This window comes from Orcinus orca, chromosome 4 (assembly GCF_937001465.1).
Source record: "Orcinus orca chromosome 4, mOrcOrc1.1, whole genome shotgun sequence".
NCBI lineage: Eukaryota > Metazoa > Chordata > Mammalia > Artiodactyla > Delphinidae > Orcinus > Orcinus orca.
In genome coordinates, this window is record NC_064562.1 from 23,647,592 (window position 1) to 23,664,005 (window position 16,414).

A 16,414-nucleotide genomic window follows, 5' to 3' on the forward strand; every position below is an offset into this window, starting at 1 on the left:
CTTCCTCCTCCTATTGTTAAATTATTTCTCCTTATGACCCTTCTCCTCTGGATACAGAAATATTAGAGCAAGGTGCAACTGTTAAAGGCTATCATTTGTTTAGTGTGTGTGTAAAAATATTAATCCATTCCTCAGTAATCTGAGGACTCCACAAATTACACTTTACATTTCGGAAGCGGATATCTCCGTCATCTGCAAGGTCGGCTGATTCTTTGCAGCAATATCAATGTTTCCTTTCCATGGAGAAGGTGTCAAAAGGGAACCTCAAACTGTGAACAAGTGAGCCAAGAGCAATTCAGACACTGAAGCCTAATCTAAAAATAGATACCGATGCCACCTTTATGGAACTTTTTAGTTTACATTTCCAAAATGTTTTAGACACAAATACAAATAACATCTTGATACTAAAGCGGTTATCCATGTCAAGAACTCACATTAAAATTTTTTATTTTAAATCAAGCATATATGTTCTAAAGCTTTCTAAAGCAAAGGATTAGAGCACCTTAGTTAGCATTGTGCTAGGACAGGTTGTGAAACTAAATGGTCTCTGTAATACGAATTCTATCTGAATACTTCTACAAATTTTTGCAAAGCAGATCTTTCCCCAAAACACTAAAGACATACAAAACCACAAAACATAAATAATGTAGAATACTTGGTTGACTACTGTAAATTAGTGTAAAGTTGAATTATTAACCCTGAATACCCACTATATACAACATGTTTTTAAATAACTTCAGATTAATTACTTGCAAATAGATCATCTTTCCTAATTCAGTTTTCTCACGTCATTGCTTTAATAACATAAAATAATACGTTGTTAGAATACTAATTGCTTATTATTTGTAAAAGAATGTGTAATAGAGTGATTGAAGTTGTCAATCTTTTTTTGTAGAAGTTTGAAGTCATCCTTAAGCTATTAGCATTCTAAGCCAAATTTTTTTTCAGAGAGAAAACAGGTCAGTCCTATCAGAAGTACCACAAATAGATCAGCTTTACTGCAGCTCCAGTAGAATCCAAATAGATCAGCTTTATTGCAGCTCTTGCAATGAGCTGACAGGTTATTTACTGGATTCATCAAAAGACTGTGGCTGGCTATGTTTATATGGTAAAAATAATCTGACTAACATGCAAGAACCAGAAGCATCTAGACTAAGCATTTAGTGCCTGTCTAGACATGGTCAAAACCAGAGACGGGGTACATGTTGATTAAATTCAGGGCATGTTATTTCCCTGCTGTTGAGGAAAAACATTCTTTGATCTTAATGATCTAGATTGGTTTTCATGATCAATCAATATCACCACATAATTATTTGGTTATTTACCAAATGACCTGACTATAAATTACTAAAAGGTGGTCTTTTGAAACTTTCACTTTTGATTCATGTTTTCAAGTGCAGAGAGAATAATTTCTCATAAAAGCTTTTTATACTAAGATGGAAAACATCTCAAAAAGCCCAGAGAAAAAGCCAAATAAAAGAATTTTACAATCATCTAGGGATACAGGTAAAAATTAAGGATCTCTATGGCAAAATTCATATATAAGACACTTTTCTACCACTGGGATAGGGTCAAGAGACATTCTTCTAAATGAGCTAAATTGGCTTCTATCACTTGATTTTTTTTATATAACAACTTTTAGCACTGAGATCTAACAAACAAAAAAGTATTTCCCAGGTTATTACTGGTTAATTTTGTCTTTTAAAAAATGGAATAAGAAAACTGGGTAGTGGGATATGGTCAATAATACTGTAATAACTTTTCATGGGGATAGGGGTTACTAAACTTAACGCAGTGATCATTTCATAACGTATGCAAATGTCAACTCACGATGTAGTACACCTGAAACTAACATTATACTGTATGTCACCTATATTTCAATTTAAAAAAAGAAAACTGTGTAGCATTTCCAGTTAAATTCTGAAGAGTGGAAGACTTTGAATACTTTTGCATTACTGACAAGAAAAAATGGAAAAAAAAAGGAAGGAAAAAAATAAAGGAAGACAGTGAGAGAGGAAGTAAGAGGGGAGAGAAGGAAATTTCTCGCTGGAAAAAGCAGGCAATATTTGGCCTAGAGTTGAATTAATTTAAAATATGGTTCAAATCTAAACATGCGGATTCTGAGTGTGATAACATTCTCTATGAAAATACAGCACTCTATGCCTCTTGAAAAGACAAGTGATAGGAGGCACAGGAATAGTTTTATGGGTAACAGAGTCACCTGCACACTTTTAGGAAGTACAGACGTTTTAATGGAAAGACATCAGGATGGGAGCCTTGTTCTTTCAGAATAAAGGCCATTCGCCACTACTGAAAGCTTGACAGCACTGCATCTGTACAGTCCCAAAGACCGAAAGCTATAGTGTCAGGGCTGACACTCTCTGGGTAACACTTAGTTGTTATTTTTTATGGGAGAAGAAAAATCAGGTATCAATACAAATGGGAGATTCTACCATACTTTCAAGCAACTTCTAGGGCAGTGCTATTCAAATTTCACTGTGCCTCTGAACTGCCTAGGGGTCTTGTTAAAATGCAGATTCTGATTCAATAGGTCTGGGGCCTGAGACTGCATGACACGGCCGCAGAAAATGCAGATTCTGATTCAATAGGTCTGGGGCCTGAGACTGCATGACACGGCCGCAGAAAATGCAGATTCTGATTCAACAGGTCTGGGGCCTGAGACTGCATGACACGGCCGCTTCTGCGGCATGAACACGCTGGGAGCAGAAAGAGTCTAGGGCCTTAGCACTGAGGACCCTTAACATCCACAACCATGCAACAGTGTCACAGGAACTGTTGCCATGGGTAGAGTGCTTTAGATGTTGAAAGGGACAGATAAATGTGCTTTATAGTATGAAAGGATGAAATTTTTTGCTACCCACTGACCACTTCTGGAAAACAGAAACTGCGTATCACAAACCTCGATTGTGGCTGAGGGTCTCTTCAGAGTCATTTCACGTTGCCATTCGTTAACAGAGATAGATGCCAAAGTCTGCTTCTCTAGTGTTTCGTAGTTCGGGCATGTGTGTTTTCAGTGGGACAAAAAGGAAAGAGTCACACACGTAATTAAGATTTATCTTTATTAAGTTACTTTCATTGAACATTCTGTGTAACGTCAAGTGATATAACATCTGTATCCCACCAAGCAGTGTATAAAAAAGGCAATCACAAATACAACTGCATTCAAAATCGTTTTTGTATAAACATTTGAAAACCGTAAATTATAAAACAGACAGATATGAGAAGTGCCCATTTACCATCCCTGCCCCAAGCTAACATCAATTCTCAATCTGATTTTTACTCAGTGCATCACCATGGCCCATGAGCAAGACAGCATCATAACCAGTTGGCCTCCTTCTTGCTGAATCATCTCTAAGAGTCACAGCCCCAAAGCAAAGAGAGCTTCAATACTTGAAAACAATGAATTTACATAGTTTCTAATCATTCCACCTTCTACACTGGAAATTTCTCCCTGATGCTTCATATTCGTCAGTGTCTTCCACGTTGCCTGATAGGTAAGCCAGCATCACAGAGGATAGCTCACAATGGTTCCATTATCTGCGATGCCTCGGGCATCAGGACATTGTATTGGTCACGCTGCCTGCTCAGCGGTGATGTTATTCACAGGGGCTGTGGCAGAGCTACGGACATGGGACCCAATAGAAGAGGAAGAAGAAGCACCTGAAGTGGAAACAGCCTTGAATAGGGAGGGAAAGGGCCCCTCCAAGGCTGCAGCTTGTCTCTTTCAGCTTCCTGGGAAGAGCCACGGAAGGCGGCAGTGACCGTCCCAGAGACAACGAACACAAGGGGGCACTCTTGAGACCTGATGGGGCAGCACCACCTGTGCTCTCCTCCTTCCCTCTGCTCTGATCCAAAACAAACATCTTAGGCAGTCCTCATTCCCAAGGTAAAATGTCAGAAGACCAACCCTTACCTGCCCTCTGAGATCCTTGTGCCTCAGTTTCTTAATTTTTATAACATAGCAATAATCCCCACTCCCCACCCCACCACTCCCAGATCATGGGGGATGCAGAATAAAACGAGGTCACATGAATAAAAAGACTCAGGAAGGAGAAAGGACTATGTTATTCATCATTAGTATCATTTCTCACAATACTTCTGTTTCTTCAATGTATCACCTGCATTGCTACATGGATTCTTTTTTTTAAAATATTTATTTGGCTGTGCTGGGTCTCAGTCCTGGTATGTGGGAACTTTAGTTGCTGCGTGTGGGATCTAGTTCCCCGACCAGGGATTGAACCGGGCCCCCTGCACTGGGAGCGCGGAGCCTTAGCCACTGGACCACCAGGGAAGCCCCGCTACATGGATTCAAGGGGCCAACGGACGCGTGGTGCTCAGTGAAAAAGCCTGGGGGAAAATGGCAGCAAAGTCTAGATTTTAAATTTAAATTCCACGTAATTCTTGTTGTTTGTCTGACCAGCCAGGCCTGGTGCACATCTCTACGACTCGAGCTCCGTGGAAGACCGGAGTTGCAGGTAGAATAGTAGTTTTGGCAAAGACACGATGGATGAATAGGGCTGTCCAGGCTAAGAGAGGGTGAGGGAGGGGTTCTGGGAAAGAACTAGAGGCTGGGTGAAGCCTGACAGAGTGTTCAGCTCAGCCTGGCCAGAGTGAGGATCTGGAAGCGAACGACTGTTCCTGGGACCCTCTCCATCCTGCACTTCTGCAGCAAGTAGAAGAATCTGGTAGTTTGAAGGCAGTGAAGGAAGACATACCCAATACATAGGGACCACGGTATAATGCATTGTGATTCCTGATCTTGAACTTGGAGAATACATTATTTTAAAAATAATCCCCAGTGAATACAATCTGTTAGGAAGTGGCTGATGTTAAGCAACACCCTTCCAGCAGAGAACTGGGTTTTGGCACCATGCAAATCCCAGTCACAATGGCTGGCACGCAAGTCGGGCCTAGCTGGCTGTGTGGCACGACCGCAGACTGTTGACAAGAGAGGGCAGGTGTGTCCAGCAACCAGAAAAACGGGAATCCTGACAGTCAGGATGTGAAGTATAATTGCTTTACAATGGTGTGTTAGTTTCTGCTTTATAACAAAGTGAATCAGTTATACATATACATATGTTCCCACATCTCTTCCCTCTTGCTTCTCCCTCCCACCCTCCCTATCCCACCCCTCTAGGTGGTCACAAAGCATCGAGCTGATCTCCCTGTGCTATGCGGCTGCTTCCCACTAGCTATCTATTTTACGTTTGGTAGTGTATATATGTCCATGCCACTCTCTCACTTCGTCCCAGCTTACCCTTCCCCCTCCCCGTATCCTCAAGTCCATGCTCTAGTAGGTCTGTGTCTTTATTCCTGTCTTACCCCTAGGTTCTTCATGACCTTTTCTTTTTTCTTAGATTCCATATATATGTGTTAGCATACGGTATTTGTTTTTCTTTTTCTGACTTACTTCACTCTGTATGACAGATTCTAGGTCCATCCACCTCACTACAAATATCTCAATTTCGTTTCTTTTTATGGCTGAGTAATATTCCATTGTATATATGTGCCACATCTTCTTTATCCATTCATCCGATGATGGACGCTTAGGTTGCTTCCATGTCCTGGCTATTGTAAATAGAGCTGCAGTGAACATTGTGATACATGACTCTCTTTGAATTTTGTTTTTCTCAGGGTATATGCCCAGTAGTGGGATTGCTGGGTTGTAGGGTAGTTCTATTTTTAGTTTTTTAAGGAACCTCCATACTGTTCTCCATAGTGGCTGTATCAATTTACATTCCCACCAACAGTGCAAGAGTGCTCGCTTTTCTCCACACCCTCTCCAGCATTTATTGTTTCTAGATTTTTTGATGATGGGGCTAGATGCCTCTATCAGTCGGGGTCATGTTTGAAAAACAGAAACCACTCTAAGTATTTCAAACAAAGGAAACTGGTTCGCCAGGCAAAGATGAAAAGCAAACAGGGGAGTTTGAGACAACCTAGAGATTAGCCTCCACAGGAAATTCTACCACTCCTGGGACTGGGGGAATCAAAAGAAAGAGTGTGTTACTAAAGCCCAGAGGCTGGGGCTGGCCTGTGAGTTCTAGAACCAAAGGTAAGGTTGCCCAGTGGAGCAGAGCCATGAAACGGGCTAAACACTCTGGGGATGCCACCCAAGGCAGAACGAGAGAGAGAAATATCCAGGCTTCTCCTGCCTCTGCTTCTATCAGTGCTTCCCATTGCCATACCTTCCCACAAACCAGATGGCAGGGGAACACGGAATACTCCCTGGGATACAGGGAAGGGCAAGGGATGCTGACCGGCAGATGATGGAGACTAAGACTTTAGCTCATAGGGTTATCCAGTTAGTTAACCCCTTGCACTGATCTTACACACAGCAGACGACCTGCCAAATACCATCTGTTTAGTGAACAGAGACTATTCACCAACCAGCAAATTAAGTATTCCATTTCCCCTGGCAGCTGAATTTCTGACTGTAAATTAACAAACTGGAACTCTTCCGGCTGAAACATCGTCTCCCATGAGTTTTGTTATTGCAATTCAATCTCTCTGAATGAGAAGTCAAGATCTTGGTCCTAAAAATGGAATCTAGACCAAAGTTGCCCAATTAAGGGTAGCCCTGGTTCCAGGGTTGACTCTACGGTAAGGATGGGCAGACTTTTTCTGGAGAGTCAGAAGGTAAATATTTTAGGCTTCATGGGCCACATAATCTGTTGCGTACTCAGTAGACTGCTCAACTCTGCACTATAGGGAGAAAGCAGCTCTCAGCAATGCCTACACAAATGTGCTGTGACTGTGTCCCAATAAAACTTTACAAAAAAGGGTGGTGGGACGGATTTGGCTCTCAGGCTGGGACAGTCTGCTGACCCCTGGTCCAGACCAATGTCAACCAAGTAAAGGAAGCCCATCTTGAAGTAACTCTCAAAATGAAGCAATAAGTAGCTAAAAATTTGAGGGTATGGCTGATATCCATTGCTATTTACTAATTGGAATTATACCCTTTAATCTCAATCTAATAAAAGGTTCAAATTTTTACTACATTTTCCCCTGAACTCCTTTATATTACAGATCACTCAGAAAATCTCTTTAGTTTTATTTTGTCTCAGAACCATTTTTATATTCATATGACTTTTGACTTACTGCTTTTCTATACAATTTGAGTTGCATCTAATTAAAATAGGACTTTAAAGAATTTTCCATTCTGCTTTTCAAAATATTTTCATTCCTAGTACTTAAACAATCTGCTGTCATTCCTTTCTTTTTTTTTCCTTATGTAAAGTTTGGTGGGAAAATCTCTAGCATAAGAACATTTTCTTTCAAAATACATTCTTCTAGATATGTTTGAAAACTGGTGATACTATCTACTCAGCTGTTTTCATAAAAATGTATAAGAATATACATTCTTAATCCATTAAAAGATTACATATCTTTTCTAAAATTGCAAATAGGAACTACTTTTTAAAGATTTCTTTGAAGTTTTCTAAAATTGCACAACATAAGCTGACATGCATAGGTTAAATTATTTCCAGTCCTTTCTAGACTTTGCAAACTTTGCTCGAATGCCTTTTGCTGTTTGCCATTTGCTCCAAATTCATTTCTCTCTCTACCAGTCTTTAGTTAGGCCTACTTCCCATTTCTATATGAAAAATGCCTTTTTTTTTTTTTGAAAAATGCTTTTTTAAAAAAAATAAAAATAAATTGTACCAGTGATATTCAGTTTTCCTTTGCATTTTCTCTTAAGATAGAATGCTTGCTGTCTCCTCTTTGACCTAGAGCACAAGATGAGGCCACAGATTCTTAAACACAAGCTAATCTGATTTGACTTAATCCATCACTCAGGGTTTGCCTCCTTATCTTCACAGTATGTGTTTTTCTGTCAAGGTTTCAAACTGGCCTTCCATTCTTCACGTATTCTTCCTCTTGCAAAATTTATGAGCACCTTTACATGGGTGGACCCTGACTCTCTGTTCCTGACTTGTTTACACATCAACTTTGAAACTTTTCTTTTGTCAAACTGGCATTGTCTGTCTGGCCCTCTTGAGATCTTTACTTCCAAGTCTCTGATGAAAAAGAAAAACACATTGCCCATAAAGCACTAACATCATTCCCCAAAAGATTTCATATGATAAACGCTACACAAAATTCTTGACAATTTTGCTTATGTTTAGATATTTAATACATGGTAGTGAGTGTCACTTCCTTCCCTCGGTCAAAAAGATCCCATGTGGAGGAGGAGAGCTAATTCTATCACCATGCCAGTCACCTGAGGTCAGCGGAATTGCTATTTTTGCCTCCCAAATCCCAAAATGTAGGTCTAAGGAGTATAGTGTGTGGGTAGAAGCCTGGGGCCCTGGAAAAGTTGCCTGGTCGCGGGCTGTGTGCTCTTTAGCTGCACCTGTTACACTTCCTTCTGACTATATTAGGACAGAGGAGGCAAAAAAGGGGATGGAAATCAATGAGTTATGCCCATTCAAAACAAGAGGGGCTCAAGAGAAATGAAAACATAGGTCCACACAACAACCTGTACACGAACGCTTATAGCAGCCTTATTTACAATCACCCCAACCCAGATGTCCTCAGTGGTGAATGAACACACACACTGTGGCACATCCACAGACAAAACTGCTACCCAGGAGCCAACCACTGATACATGCAACGACAGAAATGAATCTCAAATGCTTTATGTTCAGTAGCAGAAGCCAGGTGCAAAAGGCCACAGACTGTATGATCCCATTCATACAGCATCCTGTGGTCGGAAAAGATACTTGATACAATTTCAATTTTCTTCAATTTACCAAGGCTTGATTTGAGACCCAAGATATGATCTATCCTGGAGAATGTTCCATGAGCACTTGAGAAGAAAGAGTATTCTGTTGGTTTTGGATGGAATGTCCTATAAATATCAATTAAGTCCATCTTGTTTAATGTATCATTGAAACCTTGCGTTTCCTTATGTATTTTCATTTTGGATGATCTGTCCGTGGGTGAAAGTGGGGGTGTTAAAGTCCCCTACTATGATTGTGTTACTGTCGATTTCCCCGTTTATGGCTGTTAGCATCTGCCTTATGTATTGAGGTGCTCCTATGTTGGGTGCATATTTACAATTGTTATATCTTCTTCTTGGATTGATCCCTTGATCATTATGTAGTGTCCTTCTTTGTGTCTTGTCATAGTCTTTATTTTAAAGTCTATTTTGTCTGATATGAGAATTGCTACTCCAGCCTTCTTTTGGTTTCCATTTGCATGGAATATCTTTTTCCATCCCCTCACTTTCAGTCTGTATGTGTCCCTAGGTCTGAAGTGGATCTCTTGTAGACAGTATATATACGGGTCTTGTTTTTGTACCCATTCAGCCAGTCTATGTCCTGGAAAAGGCAAAACTATAGGGAAGGAGAACGCCACTGTGGTTGTCAGGTGATGGAGGTGGGGGAAGGATTTGACTACGAAGTGGCAGCACGAGAGTATTCTGGGAGGTGATGGAACGCTTCTGTATCTTGATTTTGGTGGTGGTACATGACTCTTGTCAAAACTCATAGGATTGTAAAAAAAAAAAAGTGAATTTTACTTACTACATGCAATTAAAAAAATAAATGTCAAAAACTTCTTTTAAAAATCAAACCAAGAGAGGGGAGAGCCTACTGGCTGCAGAAGCAAGAACAGAGGCCCTGAAGATTATATTCTGCCACTGTTGTTTAATTAACAACTTGGGGAAGATTCCCATCTTCTTTTCCTGAAGTTTCCCCTCCCTGGTGAAGCGTGACCAGCCAGGCTGGTGTTCTCACCACGTGTCAGGATCCGTGCTTGCAGACGTTCTGCTTACCCTGGCCTTGAGCCCTGTTGCAGACAGACCAGCCATCCATCCTCTGTGGCTAGAGACCTGGCCAGGGCTGGGCTCTGCTTGGGGCTTTGTCCTGCTCGCTTCTCTGACCACTGAGGTTAAGTTGTTTCTCTAATCTAAATGATGGAGGCTTTGATTTTTCTTGCAGCAGCTTTAAAACAAAACAAACAAAAACCCAGCAGCTGTTGCCTGCGTCAGTCTCTGAGATTTCAGTCAGGGAAAAATGAATCTTTTTTTTCTTGAAACCTAAGTGTCCCAAGGGAAGCACAACAGTCTGCTCTCAATTTTTTATAAAGTGTAATCATGCTCTGAAACTGAGAAGGCCACACAAATGGCATAAATCGATTTTCTGAGAATTTATCCTGTTCCAAAATGAAACCCAATGCTAGTGAAGGATTCCCTGGGGCCAGCGGGTAAATGGTGAAGCCTGACAGGGTTGTCCTCAGCCAACATGGGCTTCAGTTAATGAAGGGAACAGGCATCTATTTTCTCCCCTCTGAAATCTCAGAAGTTAAAATCTCAGAAGGCCTTGTGGGATTTTGAAAAGGTGTATTTGGAGGGGAGGGCCTCCATTTTATAAACTTTGCTGCTTTGCAAGGGAAATGATTCCACTGTGTCCCATGTTTAACTATTACTAGGCTTGCTTTCAAAAGCAGAGGGGATTGTGTCTATAAACAGTTTTAAAAGGAGTTTAAGATTAAAGATCGGTTCTAAAAACTCTCTTCCATTTCAAATGCACAATATCTCTGCACAATTCACAGTGATGGCATAGGGTTAGACAGTGCTATTTAAGGAAGAGTTATCTTGTTTCATCATCTCTATCAGTTCTGTCAGGTTCTAATAGAGACAATTTGTTACTAGATGTGCCTAATTCATTGTAAAACATGATAAAGGGTATTTAGCTGCTGTGATGCATTCTTAGTGTGAAGACTGGAGAGGTCGACTCGGCTAAAAATGTTGGTTTTCTGCTCTCCCCAGTCCCCAGCTACTTGCATTCAACACACCCTATCCTGTTTTCAATGATCTTAAAATTAAGCCTTGCCTTTAACAAGGCTTAATTTTGGAAAAACATTAGGCCAGTAAAACTCCTAAGAAAGTCAAACGGCTGCTTTGATCTTTTTCCTTTCTTATTTTCACGCTTTGAGGAGCTTATATAGTGATCAACTGCTAGAGTGAGACCCCCTCAGCCCAAATTTCAGTTCCACCACTTAACAGTCGTGTGAGCTTGGGCAAGTTACTTAACCTCTCCGAGCTTCAATCGCCTCATCTGAAAAAAAGGAATGGTCAATACGAGTACTTGTCATGCAGGATCACTGTTTTTTAAAAAAAGGTAAAATATAAAAAGTGCTTAGAACAGTGCCTGTCATATAGTAAGTTCTACAAAAGTATAAGTAGTTGTCATTGTTGTTATTAGGTGAATATCTGCTGAACAACACATACAGTAGTGGAAAGAGAATGATTTGGGGGGGATGAAACAGACATGACCTTAAATTCTACCATGTATTACCTGCATGTCCTCTGAGCCTCAGTCTCCTCATCTGTAAATGGGGCTCATAATGCCTATATAACCAGGACTGTTATATACAGATTTAATGCCTAGCATTTAGCTAGCATCCTGCTGCTGTATGGTAGTAATCAGAACTGTAGGCTCTGGAACCAGAAAGCCTGTGAGACTCTGGGGAAACTGCTAACCTCCCTGAGGTTCGGTTCCCTTTTAAGGAAATGGCCATACACGTAGTACTGAGTTCATAAAACTGATGCGATGATTATATGAAATAAGACCCATAAAGCATAGTCAGGCCTCAGTACACATTGTTTAAAATTATAAGACAGTCATAGTTGCTCCTCTCAGAGAGCCAGCATATATTATGCAGGAAACTGGAAAAAAATATTTCTAGTTTTAAAAGATATATTTGGGTAACTTTTTAAACAAAAAGAAAAAATGAAAGAGGACTTCTCCCTTGGAAAACACCTCTTCCCAGTGAAGCCAGATGAGTGGGCTGTAACAGGAAGATTAACCTACAGCGGCATATTAAATCTCTCCAAAATCTGTCATGAAATCCCACTGCCTCTTCTTTCAGTAATCTCTGAAATCTGTCCTCTCCCCTCTTCCTCTACTGCTAAATTCTCCCCTAGATTACATGAAACAAAACATCTAGTTCATCATCAAATTTGAAATCACCTGTCTGGATGTGGGCTACTCTGCTATCTTCACCCCATCCAGGACTAGCTGCGATTATCGATTTACATTTCCCTTTCTCATTGTCAAAATGGGTCACTATGACTGCTTAAAACACGTCTTTTAATTTCTTAATTAGCATCATTTGATATTCCTTACTCATCTCAAATATGTCCTCTTTTCACAAACATCTCCCAGGAAAAGTTCTATTCCGTGAAATATCAACTACTTATCTGAAATTGTATCTTTTTCCCCCTTTTCTTCCGCTAAATAAATGATATTTGTGAGAGAAAGGGCAAGGCAACGACATATCAGCTGGTACAATCTAAGCTTAGCTCTGTGAAGCGCTTTAGAATTAGTCCTCCAGACAGGCTGACAGGGATGGCAGAGACAGGGATACAGGGCTGCACATGCCCAGCAGGGGAAGGAAAAGGTACAGGGAGGCTGGGACAGGAAGTCCCCAGGAATCTCTCAGAGGGCAGGGGTGCTGCCAGGGGTGGAACAGTTCCCAGGCTATGGGTGAGAAGTCTGATGACCAAATGGGATCTGCTCATCTGACTGTGGATCTAGTGACCTCCATGGGGCTAGCCACAACCACACTGAACTTGAGCTTGTCACCGTCAAGCAGCAGCAGGATTTCTAAAATCCTACCGTTGGGTACGTGGCCGTCCCGAGTCACAGCACTCCCAGCACAGCCCTAAGTCAACAGCCGTCCAGATCACCTGCTGCTTTGTCTACAGCCTTCATGGCTGTCAGCCCCGAGGGCACACACACTGTCAAGTGCAAGCAACCATTACTGCCAGAACAGCTTTAACGCTCGAAGTCTAGAAAAGCAGGCCGGGCTAAGGACATGCCAGCATTTGGGGAATTCCACTTTATTTTATGAACAGCTCTATCAGTCATTAAAATACATGTCATGTAGATGTTAGTTGAGCTGTTATTTTGAGCTGGGTAAATTTTCTCTGCTTTCTTCCTGTGTCTTCTCTGAGCTCCCTTCTTAACTTCATCTGCCAAGCAACTCACTCTAAGCAAAGACATCGCAGAAGAGGGCTTCTTACGGCTATCGATAGAGAGCAGGAAATAAATGAGACAACGGAAACGCACGCTGCCCCCAATGGAAGCACCTGAAGACCTTTTGCTCCAACTGCACAGAGATGAAAAAACAGCATTGTCAACCAAATCTTAGCACGGGAGGGCTTTTGTGTGTTCCATACTTAGCAACTTTAGATTTATGAGATTTTCCTACTAAAGGAGTTGAATTTTTATCTTCCAAAATTTATTGGGAAAGAACCACCCGAATACCACCTAAAAGCACCATGTAGAAAAATAAGCAAAGACAAAATAGAGGTCTGTGGGGTTCAGGACTTTTTAGAACAAAGTAAGAACTGAATTCTTCTTCTGTGTGTGTGTGTGTGTGTGTGTGTGTGTGTGTGTATGAGAGAGAGAGAGAGAGAGAGGGAGGGAGGGAGGGAGATAGAGAGAGAGAGTATGTATGTCCTTATATTTAGAGAGAATAGATTGATAGTGTTTTCTAAAACTGATTATTCCTTTAGAGACGGGCAATTTTCATTCCTTTAGAGACAGGCAATTTTCATGTGAGTTTTAAAGAACCACTTAAACTGATTTCTTCACTAGTATTCGCATATGGTCCCACTGTATATCAGTGGAATTGAAAACCTTTGTTTTCTTTCAGATTTTGGAGAATTCTGCTTAATTTTCAAAACCGTCAACTGTTCCACTCACGCCCCAGGGTTCTCCGAACTTTATGGTCACTCCGCATTCACTACTGTTTCACCGTCAATGTATGATTATGTGTTTGTACCAAAGAAACTGAATGCTGTTTGCTTCTCAAAAGCACACTTCAACTTGGCCGCTTCAGTTAAGTGCTCAGTCTTAACACGTGGGCCGGAGGGACCACTGAAGTACGATAATTTTACCTCCAAGTCCCTCTTCTGTTCTGAACTCTTCAGAAAAAAGGGACTAAAATAATCTAGAGCGTTACACATATTATTGACTATATTCCCTGAAGGTTTTTTTTTTTTAAGCCTAAAATCAGTGTGCCTAATAATTGAGGGATTAAACAGTGCTTCCGAAATCACTGTGGCACCGCTGTATACATTATGGGCCATGTTTTCTGGAAACAACATAACCTTGAAACCAGTGCCCTGGGTAATGGAGGGATTCAGTTCAATTACTGTTCAACAGTCATAGGCACCATTACTGGTTTTTCTAGCGTTTTCTGATTGTTCTGGTGTTCATGTCCTGAGATGATTTGGGGGCAGCTTTCCTTGTGCTCCTGACCCTGACTTCCTACCTTCCTTGCCTCTGCCTTTCTAACTCAGTGCAGGAGGGAAAAAAATGAGCCTAATCAAGTGGGGTGTCTGCAAAGTCAAGAAAGAGGATAAATTTAGTTTTAAGTAGTATGTTAGGTACATTTGCAAATATCACATTCAGTATGGTTTTCTTCAAAAACAGGTGAAGGATCTCTACATTAAAGCAATGGGTACAACAGTGAGTCAAAAAAATACAGCAATACACCATTTTTCTTGTACAATCTTTTAGACCCTCTCTTGACACTCATCATGTGCTCTAAAAATAAGCTTCCCCTATGTTTTCTGACTTTTAAGACACTCAGTAAAAGGCATACTCCTAATGAACTGTCAGAATGGTTCATGAAGGATGGTGAATCCAATAAAGGTACTACACGATTCCCCCTTATGCCATAAGGTGATTTCTCAACAACTCTAAAAAAGCAGAAAGAAATAACCAATTCTTTTGAATTTGTATAACTAGGAAATGAGATCCTTAGGTATTGACTTTTTACCATAAGTAGGAAAAAGATCACCAATAACCATACTCAGAAAAACCAATCAGGGCTTCCCTGGTGGCGCAGTGGTTGAGAGTCCGCCTGCCGATGCAGGGGACACGGGTTCGTGCCCCGGTCTGGGAGGATCCCACGTGCCCCGTGAGCCATGGCCACTGAGCCTGTGCATCTGGAGCCTGTGCTCCACAGCGGGAGAGGCCACAGCAGTGAGAGGCCCGCGTACCACAAAAAACAAAAAACAAAACAAAACAAAACAAAAAACAATCAAATGACTTGCTGAAAATGCCTTGTGCTCAAGGTCACAGTCTTGATCCTAAATTTTTTTTCTTGCCTACCTCCTCTTCCTTTTCTACTCTGGCTTAGAACTATCAACAGGTTTGATTTACAGGTTGGGAGTGTTGCTTTTAGTGAGGAATTTTGGTCCTGCCTTGTCTGGAAGTTACAAAGCTGAAGTTACAAGAGGTGCTGAACCAAACTGAGACACAGCATCATAAAAGACATGCGAGTGTATAAAGGGCCCAGTGAGGACCCTGATCCACAGGAAAGCTATGTCTCGGGAAGAGGGATCTGTTATACATTTCCATTCGCCCCTTCTATTTGGCCCAAAGGCATAGGGACCCTGAGAATGGACACAAATTCTGTTTGGAGAGTTGTGGAGTCCCTTCCGCCTGTGTGACAGAATGTGTACACACAATTCACGTGTATATGCACAAAGTGGCATAGTACAAATCCCTCACATGACTGATGTCTTTCTACGCATGTATGAAAGCTACAAAGGCAATTGACCAAAGCTTTATGATACGCATAAATGAAGACTGAGCGAAGATTAAAGATATGCTCTTTGGAAGTGTAGTGAGAAATCAAGTTAACAGATTTTATAAGTCCCCCATCCCCACCTCTGCACACAATACCTAATTTCTATCTCTTAGTAAGTAACATAGTGTGGTATGGGTCAGACTACCCCCAATTTGAATTATGTTTAAATTTATGCAGAAGGCATAGTCAAATAGAACGCACCCAATTCATTCCTAGGCCGGAATCAGAAACACGTGACAAACAATGACAGACAGCTCAGCATTCCTTAATGCTGACCATTTTAATGATTTCAGCTTAGCAGATAATTGCTCCTATGACCGGAAGTACTATCACTTTCTCCTAACGAGTTGGAAAGAATATTATCATTCCTCAGAGTCTGGAGTAATGCTGTATATGCTGAAGTATCTGTTCAAATGATGCATCTGAGAGACAAAGAATATCCAGATACAACTTTTCTCCAGGAAACAAAACCAAACAAAGAGTTTCATCCTTTAAAAGAGGGAACTTGCAGAAAACATAAAGCTAAAGACCAGGAATATGGCATTTTGAAAATAATCCTGGTGTCTATTTTAACTATAATTCTCTTAAATTTGCCAATTACAGAAATAAAATGGACCTTAAAAATAACAGAGAAGCACTTTCACTTTTCCCACCAAGTCGATTCGTGGCAGCCTGAAGGTTGAGTTGGTACTAAAGGATGTTTAGGCTTCTGATCAATAGAGAAGACGGTCGTGGACAATTCTAGTATAGACGTAGAATGAACTAGAGTAGACTC

The 16,414-nt window shown here is 41.0% G+C and overlaps 1 protein-coding gene across 1 annotated transcript in view; it reads right to left on the reverse strand.

The window, feature by feature from the left end:
• The window catches only part of RNF150 (ring finger protein 150), a 245,283-nt gene that overhangs the window by 186,024 nt on the left and 42,845 nt on the right, over positions 1-16,414 (reverse strand). The gene's annotated exons all lie outside the window — the stretch shown is intronic.